The following is a 20,121-nucleotide window of genomic DNA, read 5'->3' on the forward strand; positions in this document are numbered from 1 at the left end:
ACTATTTTTACAATAATATAGAGTGGTGCCCATATGTATTCGCACCATCTATTAATTTCAGTATTATTTCCTTGCATTATTGCATTCCCTTGATGCAATAAGTGTTGATTTTGAATAAGTATTTTAGAATTGGAGGAGGCATCAAGGTGCTCGATACATTAGCCATTGCTGGATCGACTTGAAACTGATCTGTTGTGAAGAGTGTTGAAAGATATCCCCAAGACTTCTTTATAATGTTACAAGTTGGCTGGAAGCTGTGATAAATCCAAATAAGGTCAAACCAAATCTTAATAAAGATGTATTGCATGGGTGTCAGTACAAGATTTTACTAAATTCAAGATTTTATTTTTATTATAAACTAACATAAGTTCATATGTTGTGTGCAGGGTGTTTCTTATTTCTGTACAGCTGTCATCTCATCCAGTCCGAGTGAGAGGACTGCGAAGCTGAGTGGTTAAGGCCGCTCAAACTGTGAGAAATGATCTGTTATAACAATACATATTAACTGATTATAAATCACAAAGTGGTTAAAGGTTCATTACTGAAGCCATAGCTATGGGTTATGGATATCATGGTGAATGTTAAATATTTCTGCATATCTCAAATGAAGTTTGAAGCTGAAAATGTTGGTATGTTTTAGTGCTGTGTATGTAAACATTGCCCCACAATTCCAGTGCTAACCATGTGATATTTCACGCTATCACAATGCTATCAATTGAATAAAGCTTCTTAAAGCCACACATAGTTTCAAGCACAATTGTTCCTTTTAGTTTAATTATAATTGAAAAGATGAGAAATAAACATTGCGTTCAGTTTATCATTACTTTCTTCTTATTATATATGTTTTTAATGCCATAAATCACTGTTTTTACGTTTAATAAAAAAATGACTCCCTACAAAACCCACATTTAATGTAACCTGCTGTAGTCGTGTAGTGTTGCTTACTGCTCAATAATAGTGGCTTACTTTAAGCTTTTTAAAATTTTGTGCGGCAACTTTGTGTGATTGTGTGTGTTTTTGTAAATAAAGTTATGTTTATTTGAATTTAGGTTTGTCATGGATGGGGTTAAAATCCCCTCCCCTGCAAATACAGGTGTGGAATGTGGCCATTACCCAAATTGGTTGACTGCCAATTTGAGGAAGGCCATCTGTATAAAAGAGGAGCTGGGATATAGATCCCTGGTTAGTTTAGGAAAAGGGCTGGGGCCCACAGGTTGTGCTCCCTGGCTCTGCACTGGTATAGTGCTGCTTGGGTGCATTGGTTGATTTAGTTTTGTGTTGTTGAACTGTTTATTTTGTTTGATTTGTAAATGAAAGCGCACAGCTGTGCTGAACTACAGTCTTCCGTTTCCATGTCTGCTATTCCTGCCGCGAGCCAGCCTTGACTGCAACGCTACCCTATCACATTGTGGTTTAACTGACATGGAAATGGAGAGAGAAAAAAAATGCAACAAAATTAAACAGTGTAGTGCAAACAAAACAGGGTTGTAACCCGTAGAGTCTAAAATGTGAAATGTCTTGGTAACGTTATATCAGTCGGATGGGGCTATTATCCAAGCATTATCCAAAGTGAGGAAACAAGCCTTGAACTGCCAATCCTTCAGTGAACAAATACACGACGGGTCCATTGAAGGAAGACTTGCTCACAAACATCCAGAGCAAAGGGACAAATGTGGTCCTGTTTACTGTAAAACCAAGGAACAAAATCAAGGGTCACCCTGGAATGCTGAATGTACGCAACATGTACACTGCTAATCCAGCAGTGAGAACATATTTTATAATCTCTTGAGAGAAAGCAGGACCATGAGGTTCACAGTCAAGCGCTGAAGAGAAAGTGGTAGGTAACTCCTGCCAGATCTTGAATGAGGCATAACATGAATTACAAGTGCTTGGCAAGAGCAGACATTCACCATGCTAATAAAAAAAGCAGAAAGCTGTCTCCAAATGATGCTGCAGTAATAAAGTAAATACACTCACAAGTGTTTTCTGCATACAGCATTTGTGTATAATGCATATTACTTACAGTCTTATTAACATTTCCCTGTGCAGATTTTTTTGTATGTGTTTTGTGTTAGATATTTAATTTTAATAAGAGCAGCTAAAAGCTTTTAATGTTCAGATCTGACAAACAGCATTAAATAAAAGGAGCCATTGCTGGGCAAGGGGCTCTCTGCCAAATATTTTTCTAAATGGCTTGTTGTGCTGAAGCAATCTGAAGATTAAAAACATCTCTTGAATTTCAATGACACATCAGAAAACAGAATTAATGCAGTATTTTCATTAGGAGAATTAACTCCCAGTGTGTTTCCCTATCCATTAGAAAGAAAAAAAAAAACACAAGGCACTACAATGATACTAGTGTTGTAGGCTTTAAGGCAAATACACAACATCACACCACGATTGCTTCAATTCAATCAAACACTGGTCTTTTACCTAACTACTGTTGGAAACTGATAACCAACTTAGTTAAAAAATCTAAAATTAAAAACCTCTAGTAACCCCACTATTCCCCTGCACACACAATAGTCTCCAAGTCAGCAAAATAATTCAGCTACTATGTTTTTTAAACCCTCTACAAATTTAATTGTCCTAATTCTACAAACATAGTGATTATGTATATGATTAAAATAGCCATCATATATCATGCTTAAAAATGTCAAACAGCGACGTAGTTGCCTCAGGGAAAAACACACATTCCTTATTAAAAGGCTTAGTATATGTATATTTGCAAGTCAGCAGTGTCTACTTTGAGTTAATTATGAAAAATGATTGTTTAAAAGCTGCAGTAAATTAAAGCAACTCCAGACTTTGAATGTAAATACAAATAATAGATTATGAAAAGAAAAAAAATGTCAGCAGCATTGGGGTTTTCTATAAAATGTTAAGGAAGGTTGAGTACAAACTTGATGGAAGCACTGATTAGGCAGAACATGGGTACAGAGCTACCTCCAACTATTTCCTTCAGGGAGTCATCGCTTTCAAGACTGTACCTCATATCATTTATGTAGCCTAGCGCCGGATAAGGAAACACCTGCCAATCGAGCACATACTGTTATCAGTCGTCCATCAAAGTCTGTCAGATCTTTTGCCCAAGGCAACAGGGAGATGCAACTTGTATATATTGCTGAATGAATGTTGGATTCTATTTGCATAACAAACTAATCAGTCATGTGAGCTTCAGCCCACTACACAAAATATAGGTTTACATTTTTGTCCAAACCCTCATCACTTTTTAATCAAAAAAATAAAAATAAAATAATAATAATAATAATAATAATAATAATAATAATAATAATAATAATAATAATAATTACTGTTATTTTAACTGTTGAACTTGTTTCTTCTACATATCTAATACAGGCTACTCTAGGATAAGTCTAGGATTTTGCTGTCTTAAATATGACAGTTTTAAGTTTTAAGTTCAGAAAATTCTTCAGAAAAACTTTTGTGAATAGAAGTTCTTCTTACCTTTTTTTTTTCTCAAATAAAGATTTTTTTAAGAACATTTCAAGAACACAGCCCCTGCTGTCAAGCCCAGTGTGATGAAGCAGACATTTATCAGGTAGATAGTGTTTGTTTAACAGGTATTACAAACAAACCATTAAAAGCACAACAATTGTGTTAATTGTTACACAAACTGGTTTGGCCTTAATGTTACATTTAACACAGTAACTCTTTTCTTAATGATATATATATATATATATATATATATATATATATATATATATATAGAGAGAGAGAGAGAGAGAGAGAGAGAGAGAGAGAGAGAGAGAGAGAGAGAGAGAGAGAGAGAGAGAGAGGGAGAGAGAGACCAATGAATATAGAACATGTGACATTAACATGCAGCACTGTTCTACTGTATCCTGTTTGCGAACAGTAAGCCTAGAAAAATATATCCCTGACCAAGCACGTATTAATATAAGTAAAACAAGCATTCATAATAAAATAATACAAACATTTTAACAAAGTGATACAAACCAAATGTGTCAGTTATGAGCTTAATGAATGCATTTAACAATAATACATGTTCCTGTACTAATCTAGCTTAGCATTAAAACAAGCAAACAACTTTAATTTTAGGCAGTAAAAATTTAATATATTACAAATATACCACAACTATGTATATAATATAATGTGTATTCTGATTGACATATACTAACACACAGCCACATATTCCATATAATAGTGTCCACACAAACATGTTTTAGAAAAATAACTGTTATCTCGTGTATATACATATATATTTTTCCCACAATTCTATTATCAATTGTACAATACAGTACAGTTTTTTTTAACAATGATGTTCTCTATTTGTTTTTCAGCATGCAAGTCAATAGTGTACTGCAATGTTAACCTTTGAAAATGTAATAGAATCAAACAAAGCATATTTGTTTTATTGACTACGCACTGTTTCTGTGTGTTTTATGTAAAGCTGTGTTTTGAGTGAAACACGTTTCCTTGAATTCTGAACAGCATAATGCTCAAGCGGTCTATCAATTTCTCCATTGAAGTGGTTAATAAACACACTCTTAGCAGAAAAGCACTTGTTCAGAGAACTGCTCTTGAAACAAAATAAAATCAGATAAAAGACAAAAAAAATGCTTTAATCTGAATGTGTATTAATCAGCTACATTTTGAAGATAAAAGCAAAGATATTCTTTCACACACACACATATATATGCCTAATAATCAAATTAATTGTACATCGAGGTAAAGGAATTTTCCAAACCATCTTGATACAATTGAATGAAAGACCATTTAGCCTAATAAGAATAATGATTAAATCGTTTACCTTAACATCAAAGGAGATTTTAATTATGTAAACACATTGTTTCATAAACAGAAAATGTTCCATTCCGCTTCATAATTAAAGTGTACAATATTTATGAGGCGGTATTTTTCTTATTAAACATTAAGCGCATTTACAACAACAACTCAAATCGGTAGATGTGCTGATTGGGTTGGGAGAGAGTATTTTTTTGGTCATAAAAAATAAGGGCCATACAGAAGATTTTATTGCGTTGTTTTTTTTTCTCTCTCTTCACTTTAAAACACCTTGTTACCAGATGTTCATTACGTGTGCAAAACAATAAATTCAAGTCTGTATTCTTTCTCAGCAGGACCACAAAGAGTAACAAGTTACAGGGAAATCAACACTAAAGTGCAGGTACAAATGTATGTATACTTTTCCTGTATATAAAACCAAAATATATTGACAATAGCTCAAGCTAGAAAACAGAAGTATTTCTAATAAACCTGGTTGTTTAGGTCATATGTTTACATACATTCCCAAAATAAAAAAGAACTACAAACTTCGAATTATGTTTTTGGTTGCATGGTGCAAATGTTTGTGTATTTGTGATAATATGAATTTAATTTCCAGATATGCATTACAATATCTGTTATTCCTAAAAAAAAACAGTTCTTAGCATAAATAGTTACATAGTTTTATATTTCAATTGGATTTCACTTAAGTTTGCAGTTTTTTTGTCTATATTGGCTTCCTTAAAGAGTAGAATGAGCTTTTATATAAAGTTTTGACTTTCATTAATGAAAACAGTACCTGTCAGACATGCGATTCAGTACAAAAGCTGAATGACATTCTTAAGTTGTGCTGCCACCCGGTGTATTACAAGGTGTATAGCATTTACTGAGAAAGAACAACTAGGCAGGTAGTCTTCTATCATTAAATAAAGGATACTTAAGTGCTGAATTAACAAAAGTGGTTTAACAAGAAAATGATAACTAGCAGGTCTTTAATTTAACATACACAATGCAAGCCATTCAAGTACAGATACATGAAATACATGCAGTCACACCATATTATAGTTTCCATTTGGTAATATGCACTACATACACAAAGCACACGGATGTGTGTTTGCAAGAACGGGACTCTAAACATTAAAAACAAGTATTTAGAAATTATTTTCCTGATCGGATAATTTTGTTGTAACTCAAAGGCTTACATGGCGTTTCATAATGTGACAGGGCTCAGTTTCTATCATCTGCAATTATACAGACAGTCAATAATTAGAATAGAAATAACAAGTACATTTCTGTATTATTCCACACATTGTTTTTGCTGATGAAAATTAGACAGAATAGCTGGTTTGTTTCCGCACACACACATACACACACAGATCCACTCACAGTTGCACACCCGCTTTTCTATAAGTGCTCACTATTTGCAATTTTGGTTTGGGCCTTTTTTTAATATAATATCATTGCACAGTCTCTTGCACTAAATGGATTAGTCAACATATTTTTCAGTAACATTGTGGCGGCAAAGTTTGCGTGGCTTGCTGTTCCATCAAGGATGATTCAATTCTACAGTTGCATGCCTTGCCTACTTTTTCCAACACACATAGGTCAGCTGTCATGTTGCCTAGGCAACATGATGCAACTTGGAGCATTGCATGTGTTGACCAGCAAAATAAGAATACAGCTGACGTGAACAGATTGCTTACATGCGATGTGTATTTCATATTCTTAAAAATGTTGTAGACAAAAACTTATTTTTTTGTGACTTCTGGAGCCTGCAATGCATGCATTGCTTACATAGACGGTGCGTCACTGATGAGCAATACATAGCACTATGGGTGGTTCAGACACGTGCAACTCATGCTGTAAGATGTTTAGGCAGAGGGCTATACTGTGAGAATGTGTGTGTGTTTTTTTTAACATCAAATGCTTGCTCCGAGGGATGAAACTAAAATGCAACCAATAGAATGACTTTGCTCCTCACATTATTTTATTTATTTTGTGTTTAAAAAAATAAGGAAAACATATTTACAAGGTAAGATGGATGGTTAGGGTCAAACAAATACACATAAAGTTAACAAACCAAACATAAATAAAGCCTTCTTCTGTGGAGTGTGTGAGAAAGATGGAAATCTTCATAAAAAAAAAAAAAAAAAGATTCTCCAAGTAGAAAAATAATCAGGACCGAAAGTAACAAAATTAAAGTCTTCCTTTTGAGGTAAAACAAATTAAACATAGGGGGGAAATGTGGCTTTCATTATGTATACAACACAACTTATAAGGTAGCCAAAGTATTACTGCTATTTGATTATTGCAATATACAGAACAGAAAGCATGGCTCTTAAAGGTTATATATATTATTACTAAGACCAATAGATTATGTTTAAACATTGCATTAAACATCCAGTAGGTGGCAGCAATAAGCTAGGATTAGCTTAACGGCAAACTAAACAGGGTGTATACAATTAAAGAATGATCATGTTTTCATTTTAGTTCAGCATGCTTCATGGTAATAGTTTCTCTGTTAAAACCAATAAAACACCTCACCTTCAAAAACTATGCGATCTTCCCTGTAATGAAAAAAAAAATCATCAGGCTCATTGCATCTCATTAGCAGCAGCAATTAACTCAACTAGCCCATCACAACGCCACTGTCTGCAGGGAATCCCACACAGGTGTAGAAGGTGAGACTAATAATCAAAATAGCCCCAATCCCTTGCCTTTAGTCTCACATTGATGAAGCAAAAAGCCCTTGTGTATTTACTTTTCATTTTATTAATTTGCATGGTAATACTAATAATTATACTGTACAAGTATTGTGCTTTACTGTAGTTAACACATTGAGTTTTACAGTGCTTGTCATACTTTCTGCTCTTTACTATTAATTGACTATATTTTACAATTATTTTCTATGCTTTCATGTTATACTGCAGTACACTTTTATAAGGGCAGACAGTGATAGCAACTACCCCAAAAACTTTCAGAGAAGAATACAATCTTTTACGCACAAAACACATGTATACTGAGCAATAATGTAACTTCTCTTAGTTTTATGGTATTAGAATTCTTGCAGAAAAGGATGGCTTGCAGCCTATTCTTTTCCCCACACTCCAAAATTGAACAAAACATTGTCACATATACCATGAAGGAAACAGCATGCGTTAGCTCACCAGGTGACTCAGTCCAATAATGCACATGGGACTAGCTGTGATGGCGTGGACTGGCGATCACAACCAGCAGCTGAATTGCTTAATCATCTTGATTTCGCTGGTCAGCTCTTACCCACCAGCATCAAGGACATTGTCTCCATGTGATTCAGCATGTGTCACTGCAGGACAGAGGCAATGTGGGCACAACATCCCACTTTTCTTGGCTGCAGACCTGCACTGCAGTACCAGGATGTTATTAGATGCATGTGGAGATTCTGTGAAGTTTCACACGTAACAGACCACCATTATCTTCGTGCCACAGAAATGCACATGCTCCACAGTGTACGACCTTGCCTGCTTCACTAGTCATTGTGTTGACTTACACGATAACACAGCATACCCTTAATATTGTGGGCCCAATACTTGATTTTTTACTCAAAATAGGGCCCCTAGGGCTTCATAGAGCTATAGGCTCCCTCTTGTGGCAGCAGTTCATTATTTCTCTTTTATATTATTTCTATTTGTTTTAATGGAACAGATTTTGAGTTGCATTTCAAGTAAGTCATTTATAGCTTGTTTTAAGTTCTTTCCAACAATTGCTTGACACAAGTCAACCTCTTCTCTCACAGTTATCATCTAGAGTAAAAGTCATACATGAACCCAGTCTACCATCTGCACCAGCCAATAGCAATAATGTCAAGGTTTGTTAGATTTACCTTGTAATATGTATTAAATGATACAGCAATCAGGCCCAGCAGTGCTGAATTTGCAATGAAGTTACCTGGATCTCTTCCAACAGGTTATCAATTAACAACAACAGATACCACTTGTATACCACTTCTCACAAAAACAACACCCCAGAGCACTTTGAAAAACACTTGGTTTCTACTGCGAGTGAAGTAAATCTATGAAATGTAAAAGGGTCAAAACAGACAGCAAAGATAGGCCCATACTGTGTTCCGCCTTTCTCAAATTAGGAACCTGAATTCGATCAAATTTATTTATTTATTTTTTTTGTTATGATTTTTGCTCCCATTCATTTTCAAAGGAAAATTCTTAAATGGGAGTAGGTCATGCTTGCCATCTATCATAAGGTACAGTGGAAATGCTGGGACGGGGTTGGCTGGGATGCAGATAAGTAATCAGAAGATCTCATACTGGTTTTCAATACACTGGAACAGGTGCCTTCATTTGAGCAGGATGCATGAACAAATAAAAAATAATTGAAAACAATAACTTTTAATTGGCCATACTTGACCAATGATGGTGAAAAAATGTCACTAAATGAAGGTTACTATATGAAACTGTGTTGGCAAATTGTATTGTTGTTAATGTAACTATGACAGCTATTGGGTACCTATGCCCACACAAGTGAAGCACTAAAATGACTGCTGGACTTTATTTACTATATGGCTCATATGGTACTGCCGGTGTTCCCAGGTGGTTTTTGAAATGAACCTGTGGCAGTGAAACCCAGCAGGACACAATCTTCTTGTTCACTGATTCTGTATCCTTCTGGCCTCCAGTCCCTCACACAGCTTGCAGAGTTAGAACTAAGTTAACCTTGGGGTCAGCAAACTTCAAATCCAAATCACGTGTTTGGTGCCTGGTGGGGTCTGAACTGAATGTAGTTTATGTGTGTGGGGAATGGGGATATACAAGAAGGATTTTAAAATTTAAAACATAATCTGCTGACATATGTAGTATAATGCAGATATAGACTTAGGTATAAACTGTGTATTATATTGTGCAGCATATTTACATTACCCTGGATTTCTAAATGATTATCTTTTTTTTTTTTCAATTTTCGGTTTGTTTTTCCAATTGTATTTTTTCAATCTAAGTGCCGTTCTGGCAGGTTCATTTTTATGTAGTTGTTCAACACTAATCCAAGCGAGGGCCCATTATCTTACCAGATGTTTTGTTTCATATGGAAAGACAAATGCTATGTGCATAATTTGCCTGAATAATAATTTTTTAGTATCTTTTTTTACAGTGTCCTGCGGCAGTGAGCAGATACACAATATTATCTAGCTTTTTTATAAATCATCAAAAGAAACATAACAGACAATTGGGTTCACACAGAGAACACCCCAGGAACTTATTGAGGTCATCTTCATTTGAGACTCTTATTGCAGATTGCCATTATTATAGTGTAGATCGCTTAATGAAAATGATTCAATTTGCTTCTTGTTAAAAGGAGGGTTTCACCTCATTGCTTTAACTAAAAGGGGCAGGCTTGTGGAGCTTAATGGCCTTTTCCTGTTCCTTACGTTTAATGTTCTTAGAAAATAACTTGTCAAATCACTGTTTCAAAGCACTAGTTAATATAAGTGCACCTTAATTCTTTTGAACTTCATGGCCAATTGTTCACTTTCCTTCTACCATATAATATCCTATTAATCCTATTATTATAAACTCTGGGTCAATACGGTGTTTGTACAGTACCATTGAATCTGTGAGAACTGAATCCATTGGAACTATTATGTGTTGGTTAAAAAGTAGAAAGCCAGGAACTCAGAGAGTGATCTCTGGAGTCCTGCGTGTTTAATGTAACGTTGAAGGAAGTACAGCGGAAAGCACTTATCAGGAATTTCCTTTCAAAGAGGAAAGTGTTTTTTGGAGGGAACATGCAAATATTTGTCAGCAGACCAAGGGCCGAGAAAAAAAGGAAAGAGGTTACAGAGTTCCCTGAAATAATCTGTCACTAAATGTTGAAAAAACACATTTTATTAGTACAGCTTACTTCATGAAAAAAACACTGTCCCATCAAGGAACACAGAGGCACCGTGTGAGAACTTGCCATCTAAATAGAACACATAAACTGGTAAGACATACAGTTCAATTTCTTAAAGTTTGCAGTTATTTAAATGTGTGGTGCTCCGTATGTGATGAACAGAGTAATGTGGACATATTTCAAGTGCTGTACATGCGTCTATCTTGGAAAATAATCTGCAGGCTGTATTAGGTTCTGGAACTCTGCTTGGTGTGTTTATATATATATTTTTTTGTAATTGCCTGCATTCAATTGCTTTTAAATAAGTTGAGAGCTAGATGACAAACTAAATAATTTGAGTGCTTCTATTAGAAAGATATGTTTTGTGTTTATTTGGGATTTTTTTGGCTCAAGTTAAAAGGTAACAGTAATCAGACACCGTTGGTGGGTTTAACAGTTTTACAGGGAGACATTAAGAATGATGAAACTCTCTGTGTGTTATGCCACATTTCCCACTGTATCACAAGACCTGTCTGTAAAGCTCTCAGTTCCAGTTTAAATCCTGCAGCTGCTGCTGGAGTCTACAATCCAGACACAGCAGTGACTAGTTAGAATTATAAATATAGAGTGTCTATAAATAATATAAACATGTTCAGTATGATCCGCCTTATAAATAATGTATATTTAAATGAACTACTGCTTGTTTTCCAAAGACTTCAAAATGTTATGTGAACATTAAATAATGGGTACAATTGCAAATGTTTTGCCTTTTGAATGCGTATTTGTAATGTCTATGCTGTGAATACAGTTCATAACTAGACATTGCCCTCTAATCTTATTTTCATATTTGCACAATATTTATTTTTTGTATCTGTTTGTTATCCCCTGGTATATGTTCTCAGTCATCATTCATTACTGTTTCTGTACTTCTGTATCTGGCATGTTTAACAGTCACAGCATTTTACCTATGGAGAAGTAACTGAGCAAGCAAGGAAGTGCTATAATGAAGCCAGTGTAATGGGGGTGGGCACCAATAAGACCTCCCCGAAACACTGAGTTTGTGATAGAATAGACTATTACCTTTTTAGTTAAGTTTACATAGCACTAGTTTTAAAATTAAATTGTAAAGCATAATTACTGGGTATAAATTCCTCTGAATTGTTTAAATTTGGAAACAATTGCTAAATGCTTGTTATAACAAGACATATAACAGTAACTTATATATATATATATATATATATATATATATATATATATATATATATATATATATATATATATATATATTATATTTTGTTTAATTTCTGTACGAGAAAAGCGCCTGCTAAATAATAATAATAATAATAATAATAATAATAATAATAATAATAATAATAAGTTTATAAGTCATTGTCAATCTGGTGATCCTACAGGATGTTATTTCTTTACTTGGCCTGAGGCACATTGGAGGCTTGGTTTGTCTAGTGCTGGTAGGATGCTTGTGTTTTAGGGACCACACAGTTAATCAAATAGTTTATGTTGGTTATCTGATTAGAGTAATCACAATCTCAAAACAGTATTAGGATTAACAGATGAATTCTAGTTATGGTAATGAATGATATTCTGAAGACATTATGACACGCTGCCTTGTGCTGCCCATGGCAACAAGACAGGGTGTTAGCACTGTTTGCCCAAGCAGTTAAGTGACTGGTTCTTTTTGTTTTTTTACATGAAATGAAAAGTACATCAGTAAATAAAATCCTTCAGCAAACTTTAGATAGTCCAAGGCCAGTTACTGACATTTACATGACAGGAATTTACTGTGGAAAAGTCACTATCCTTCAGGTCGCTTTACTCTCCACAGCAGAAAAAAAAAACCTTCATTCCTATCATAAATGTATTTATTAACAATGTAAACCGCTGTGCTATTCCTTTTATCAATGATGCATTTAAATCAACTTCAGAGATTCTTTCATTGCAGTTAATGGTAGTGGTAGTGAGTTTATCAGATCAATTCAGATATGAAGGGTACTTTACCCTTGAAACAATGCTGACAGTACACATATCTGCATTATATTCCTTACCAGCTTTTTGGTACTGTACATAAGTGCAGCTGCTATGCATTTCTTAACATCTTTAGTAATACCAGGACATACATTTTAATGATGTTTTTAAATATTTATTCCAAACACAAAAGGAAAGTCTTTGATATTGTGTTCTGTGATATGCTAATACCTTTTGAAAATTGTCCCTCGTAACTGGGAAAACGTTGGCTATCCCTCGATTCCCTGGGATCAAAGCAATATTGTAAGCCACCTGATTTGTTCAGTAACCACCATGTTTAGTAACACAAACTAGATGTACCTGTTTTTCGAGTCTTTGTGGGTGGAGATATACCAATTTTTGAATGAAATGCTTGGCTAACAAACATGTTTAATGGTTTTATATATCAGCAGATTAATGGAGTTTTTATTTTCATCATGTTGATGGTGTAATGTTTTATTAGCATATACAAAATCTACATTTAAAGTGACATTGGGGTCTATTTTATGATTTAAACAGCGGCCTGGGTTGCCGTTGTAGTACTGTGAGATAGTAAATTGTAGTAAATTGGATTTAATAAAATGTATCTGGGAGCATTTGTGATAGTATGTAATCATGGCTTTACTTCACTAAATATAGCCCTTATATTATAACTGTACTGGTTGGTGATACATTACATTTTATTTTTTGTAACTGTCTTTTGGCTGTCTGCTGTATTTGCTTCTGCCACATAATTAAGGTTTCTAGTTGCTGCACATATGAACCAACCTTTTACACTGCCCCTGTAACCTGTAGTATACAAGCAGATATATAAAGACATATATTTAGAGCTTGCTTACACATTTTCCCAATCGAAAGAACTCAATATAAATAAACCCTATACCTTATAAATAAGTCGCTACTTTTCTATTAATAGGTATCGGATCAAAATATCAGTTTTTCCAATTAAAAATGTATGTGTGCAATTAAAAAGATCATACCATGTAAAATCCATTCCATTATTGTACTGGTTGGATAAATAATTGTGTTTGTAGCTCATGTGGTGCCTCAATAACACATTTTACATTAGAAAGAATTCAGATTGTCATTCAGCTATTCCTAACACATTTACCTAGTCACTGTATTTGTAAGCTTTTTCTGGCTGTGCTGCCCTGCATGAGCGCATGCATGTCCACGTTATGAGCAAAATTAATTATCTGGAACACAATAAAAAGTGGATGTCATGTGGAGTGTTTCTTTGGGGAGTCTTTAGCAAACGATATTACCATACACAGTCTACGATTCATAAAGATATATTTATTTTGCTTTATATCGTCACAAAAACACATCTGGAATGTCAAAATACCCCAAATCCTAATACATCAAGTTCTTGCAGCAAGTTCTTATATTGTTGTCCTTGTTCTTGACAATATTGCCGTAAAACTAGACAGCGCAAATTGCGACAAACGTCATCACGTTTCAAAACCAGTATAAGACCTGACCACAGCATAGTTACAGCACAGCAACAGTTAAACAGCGAGAGGTGGCTGGCCTTGGCAGTCGGTGTCAGTCAGTGTGGTGCACATTTTATGCCCAGGCTGGAGAAAAGTAGGTGAGCTGGTAAATAGGTTTGAGGGGATTAAGCTCTGTTGGCCCTAGCCACCTGCTGCCCATGTGTATTACCTAGAAGGGTTTATCCAATAGTCAAATAGTATCAAAGCCATTTTAGCTTTTACCATTGGTTATTTTTAATCCTGCAATTCCGTTCCAGTTCCAGTATGTTTGGTTGGCTCTCAACACTACTTCCTCTCTCACCACAGACAGTCACTGTCTCTATGGGGGGCTAGGTACCTATTAGTCTAGGTCTTAATGGTTTTTTGAGAATTCCCGCTGTATTCATATCTATTTGTTTTCTCAGTCAACAGAAAAAAAGAAGTGTACCTGATACAGGACAGTTATAATGGATTGGCAGTGGGATATGAGGTCTTTCACAGTTCAGTGAGTCAGTTTTATCCCATGTTGGTAATGAATTATCATAGCTCATAGCTGCTTGGGGAATGGGAGAAATTAGAGACACTTTTCTTAGTGGGTAGGTGTCAAGCCCACAAATAACAATAATTAGAAAGACAATCTTAAGAAAGGGAACTATGTAGCTTGCATCCCAGTTGTATGTATTGTAGCACAGTGGGGATGGGTTGGAAATCATCCCTGCAGTAAAATGTGTGGGTTTGTTTAAATGTTATTGTTTGATTGTATTGCTGTATTGTTTGTTTGATGGTTTTGTTAATTGTTTAATTGTTAGTTATTCCCTGCACCTGGAAACAATTGTAAATTAGGACCAGGTGAAGGGTATTTAAAGAAAGCAGTTAGTTTGCTCAGGACTGCTAAGAAGAAGGAGGCAGAAAGTTGTACTCTGCGTCCTGGCAGTCGGGAGAAAACAAAAGGAAAAGGTGTTGTAGTAAACCTGTGTGTGTTTTTGTTTACTGTTTTAGTGGGGAAACAACCTAGCTGTCCCACTTGTAGTCAGGGTGTTCTTGTGTGTTAGTTAGTGCTCGTGCAGAGCTAGGTGTTTATTTTGTATTTTGTTTTGATTTCGTTCTGCATTAAAAATTCGCACAAAAGCGCATTCAAACCCTCCATCTCTGTGTCTGGTCAGTATTTTAAAGGGGCAAAATGAACCCGAGCCGCAAGGCTCATTTACAGTATACATACATGTAGGTGTGTGTATGAAATATATATATATATATATATATATATACACACACACACACACACACACACACAAATGTGGTATAGGGTTGCCCATAAGTAGAAGATCGAAGCCAGGGGCTTCTGTGTCGGGTCTTTCACAAGGTGTTTGTTTGTGACTTCTTGCGAACACCATTCGACTTTCCAAGCATCATCAGGGTTGAAGTCGCATTGTCGAAAGGTTAAGCGTGTGGGTCCAAAAGGGCTTGCGTGACTTCAAGCGGTGGTGAGGGACGTTGTTGAGATCCTGGTGGACAAGGAGACGTTCGTTATCCACGATTCGCTGGACTTCCCGGAGGGTTGCGGCATCGCGGTGAATGGACATGGGAGCGAAGTCCGACAGCATAGGCAGCCAGGGTGTTGGGGTCGGCTTTCTACAATGATGACTGTACAGAATTCAATGTGGTATCATTATTGCCAGTCACCATTGCAGTAACATATGTTTTGGGGTACAGTTAAAAACATGTGGTCCGCTTGGTAGTAAATGGATACTGTTTGGGGTACCATTGCACTTGTGGGATGGATTGTTAATTAAAATACGTATATTTGAAAAGGAAACTGTATTTAGGATCATGAACTTCTGAGTGTCTGTCAGCTTCTTATGGGTCTAAACTTACCTTTGCCAACAAACACAACCCTGTTAAGTTGTTGTACTTTAACTCTGCTGTTGCACAACTCTTGAGAATTGAAGAAAAGTAGCTGTTACACTAGCAGTAATTACAACAAACCATTGAAAATAAATAAAGTCAATGAAAGGTACTGGTAGTTTACACACTTGCAATGAGAGAGATTTCTGTCAAATCCTGCCTGGAAACTGATTCACAATTGATGTCCAGGCACAGGATTCCTCAGCACGTTACAAACTCTTGAAACAACATAACCTTCTAGGAAAGAACAAAAATAGGGTTTTCTTTTGCTGTGAAATACAATGGGAATATGATAATTTCCTATGAGAACATTTCAAGCGTGTGTGTTTTGAGAGAAGCTGATTTCTCACAGTGTTTTATGTAACCATTGTTTATAAGAGTAAAGGTGGTTCAGAATGTGCAATCCGGAATGGGCTCTTATCGAATGCTCAGAATTCATAACCTGTTTCACTTTTACAATCCAGTGCCCTAAAGCCTCACATATGTTTCTGTGAGTATTCAAATGTGCTGGATTAAAGGCACTGAAAATGTAGGCTTGTGCAGCACAGGCTAGGACAATGTACTCTTCCCCACACAACCCAGCTGAATGACACTGCCTGTATGTGTGCCAATTTTAGACATTCCACTTTAGTTGTTAAAATATATACTTTAAGATCAATATCATTGTCAGGCATGGATAATCACTTTCTGAGTACCAGGGTTGTACTTGGGTTTTAGCACTGTCAACATCAGATGGTAAAAACTCAAGGACCACATTACGATCAAGCAAGAACTGTGCAAGGACACCACAAGGATATGGAAGGATTCCATGCATGCCACAAAAATGTTAGGGTTATGCTTGGATGATGCAAAGGATACAAGGGCCACACAGGGAATTTGCAAGTCTCTGAACTTAGAATCAAATTACTGCAAGGATTTTGCAAGTTTTGCGTAATGCATGCATGACATTATTGTATATGCTTTAAACTTGCACTGGATTAGAACAAACCCTCTGCGAGCAACACACATAGTTGGGCCATCAACAACCACTAGGTCTGAATTACTTGTGTTTACTACTAGCCATGGGTCATTTTACAAAACTAGAATGCCATCATTACCATGAAAATAAAACAAATAATATTATATTAACACCATATGCTTTAATGGGGATTCAGTTCCCTATATATATATGTGTGTGTGTGTGTGTGTGTGTGTGTGTGTGCTTATAAGAGAGTGGGCAAGAGGTGCCCATTTACTAAGGAGGGTTCAGAACAGTGGGATGCAGGACAGAGTTGCTTATTTACATAATAAACAAAACAGATAGTTCTCGCTGCAGCCTGGAGTTTAATCGAGCATTGGCAGTTTTGTTTGTATGGGTTCCTGCAGCGTCTTGCTGTGAGTAGTCATCTTAACCCCCCTTGAGTCAGGTGGGAGATATTTCAGCAGAGCAGAGGTATTTCAGCAGAGCAGTTTCAGGGTATGGCAACCAGCGGGACTTAAGGCAGCAGCAGCACAGCAATCAGCGAGTGCTCCTGTCAGTGCGGAACAGGTGAAACTGACTACAGAGAGTATACATTCATTTATAAAGGTAGGCCTGATGAGGTGATTACTACTAGCTAAGAACATCAGGGAGCAGCAACCACTCCAGGTTACCCATTGTCTAAAAGACAGATGGGTTAAAACCACGCCACATGACAGGACCTGCCTTGTCACAGTGCTATATTATGAATTATTTATAAACACAACCCATTGTTCAGGTCCACTGTTAAGCTGTTCCATTTAGACTGCAGTCTTTTTCCTCCATTGGTTTTTGTTCAGCTCTGTCAGATTCTGCTTTTTGCTCTGCTAGCTGATATACATGTTGTCACTTTGGAGATTAGAAACTACCCTGTAAGTTGCAGTAAAAGTGGGAATTACAGTATTGCACATGTGAATTACAAATAGTCAGTACAGCCCAATTTCTATTTTGAACAAGTACTGTTACCATCCTTTAAACTGGGTCAAACTTTTCACTGGCCCCAAAACTCATAATGAGATAACATGGACATTGGATAAAACTGATTTTATTCTCTTATTGCACTAGGAATAAACTTTCACATAACAATTTTTTAAATCATTGATCTGATTTAACACTGTACTATACTTCAGCACAACTACAGTCTATAACTTCCAGCTCACTGGTCCTTGATAATTCAATATACTGGTAACTTGTTAACCTATCATATATTAAATTGGAATGTGAATTGACAAGAAACAGCTTTTTGGCATCACTTGAATTGAAATATTCTGAAGACACTCACATTCACTGTTAGATGGTTAATGTTCACAGCCTTTGTTTAACCCATTCCTGCCTAAATAGAATGACCATATACGGGTATGGATATGACCACTTTGTGTTTTAGCGCTTGTAGTTTGGCAACCTCAAATCAGAAATTAAAACCCAACATATCCACAAAAAGGCCTTACGTAGCTGTTTCCAATTATATATAGGCAAAGCAAAATATCACAAAGTACATTTCCAAATCGTATGTAAAACCTTTTAACCTTGAAATATATTAATAAAAACAATTCCTTTGTCTTTTTTAACATATTCACCTTTGCAACAGAGAGAACACTAACAACACGTATGTACAGATAGCAGAGTCCATACGTTAATGGTCTACTAACCTGAGATTTATACCGGAATGCAGAGCTTTTTTTTATTCCAGTATTAGACTGTATAGGCTTCCCACCCCAGACTTGCCTATACCCAGAATAGCCTAACCCATTCATAGACACACTATAATGTGTTACAGTACTGTATAATGCTTTTATAGCCAATGCAGAAACTGGCAATGCCACGTCATCCTTTTTCTTTTACCATTGTTGCCCAATCATATCCGTCCATCCATCCGTCTCTCTCTGTCTGTCACAATACATGGTGAACATGATAACTGGCTTGGTTTTGAGTCTTCACCACACTTTTATCATACACTCTTAGTCTTGTAGAGATGATTTAATTGATTTGGCTATAAACCAATAATCCAATACATCTATACAAACATTTTAAAACTATTTTTTACATGCACTCTTTCACTTGCTTACTTTACAAGCAGCAGTGGCCACAAGTATCTTTATCTGTTGAAGAGAGCAGCTGGACATATTAACTTACAGGATAACTTAATCAGGCTTACTGATAGCACAAGAGTACCTTGGTTAGTTGATAATGATGCCTCCTTGTTGTCTCTGTGCAATACAGACATGCCTCTGTATTGTAACCTTAAGCAAAATAAATAAATAGTAATAACATTTACAAAACAACAACAACAAAAGTATATATATATATTTGTTTATTTTCCAACATACAGTAAAATATCAATAGCCTACTACAGGTAGCTAATCTATGTAAACAGTGTGCATATGGTTTTATTAACTTTAAAAAGTCATTAATTTTAAAGGAAACCATTCACACAAAACAATAAACTATTTGTGTTGACTTCATAAATCAGGTAAGATCTATTTGCATGTCTAGCTAATAATCGCCATTTTAATGACCTTAAGATTACTATATCAAAGTGCTATTAAAAAATAAATACCTACTTGAAGCATTTTGATTCAGCAGAGTTCTGCACACGACTCAAGTCTACACAGAATGTGCTCTTCTCTGTGATAAACACTGCAGAACAAGATTGAAATTACATTAGATTGTTTGGCTGATTTGCATTACAGTACCTATAAAATCACCTATAATAACTTCTGAGTGCATGTGTTAGGAAAGCCATCTGCTACCTTTGAAAATTAATCACACTCTGAACCACATGTCTTGCCATTGGGAATGAGAAATATTGAAAATATATCTACCAGCTTATATACAAAGCAAAGATTTTTCTTGAATTCGGCATTCACTCTACAAAACCTGTTTTTACAACTGTCAAAGAATAGCAGAACCTAAAATGACTAAGTTTAAGGATAACACATGCTGGTACTTGCCGATAGATTACATTAAAACTGCACACCATTGTAGTTAATTTGTGATTTACCTGAATATATAAGGGTATGACGTATGTCCAAGGCCATGAACATACTCAGAGCAAAGAATATCACAGTATTGTGTGTTTTCTGAATTATAAAATGTACATTT

General features: G+C 35.7%; 1 protein-coding gene across 1 annotated transcript in view; it reads left to right on the top strand.

Annotated features, from left to right (window-relative positions):
• Window positions 1–10,574: 10,574 nt before the first annotated feature.
• The window catches only part of LOC117411918 (kelch-like protein 4), a 104,900-nt gene continuing 95,353 nt past the window's right edge, over window positions 10,575–20,121 (top strand). The window contains exon 1 of the mRNA XM_058989131.1: window positions 10,575–10,737. The gene's annotated coding sequence lies outside the window, so the exon portion shown is untranslated. The remainder of the gene's footprint in view (window positions 10,738–20,121) is intronic.

Source organism: Acipenser ruthenus, chromosome 16 (assembly GCF_902713425.1).
Source record: "Acipenser ruthenus chromosome 16, fAciRut3.2 maternal haplotype, whole genome shotgun sequence".
Lineage (NCBI taxonomy): Eukaryota > Metazoa > Chordata > Actinopteri > Acipenseriformes > Acipenseridae > Acipenser > Acipenser ruthenus.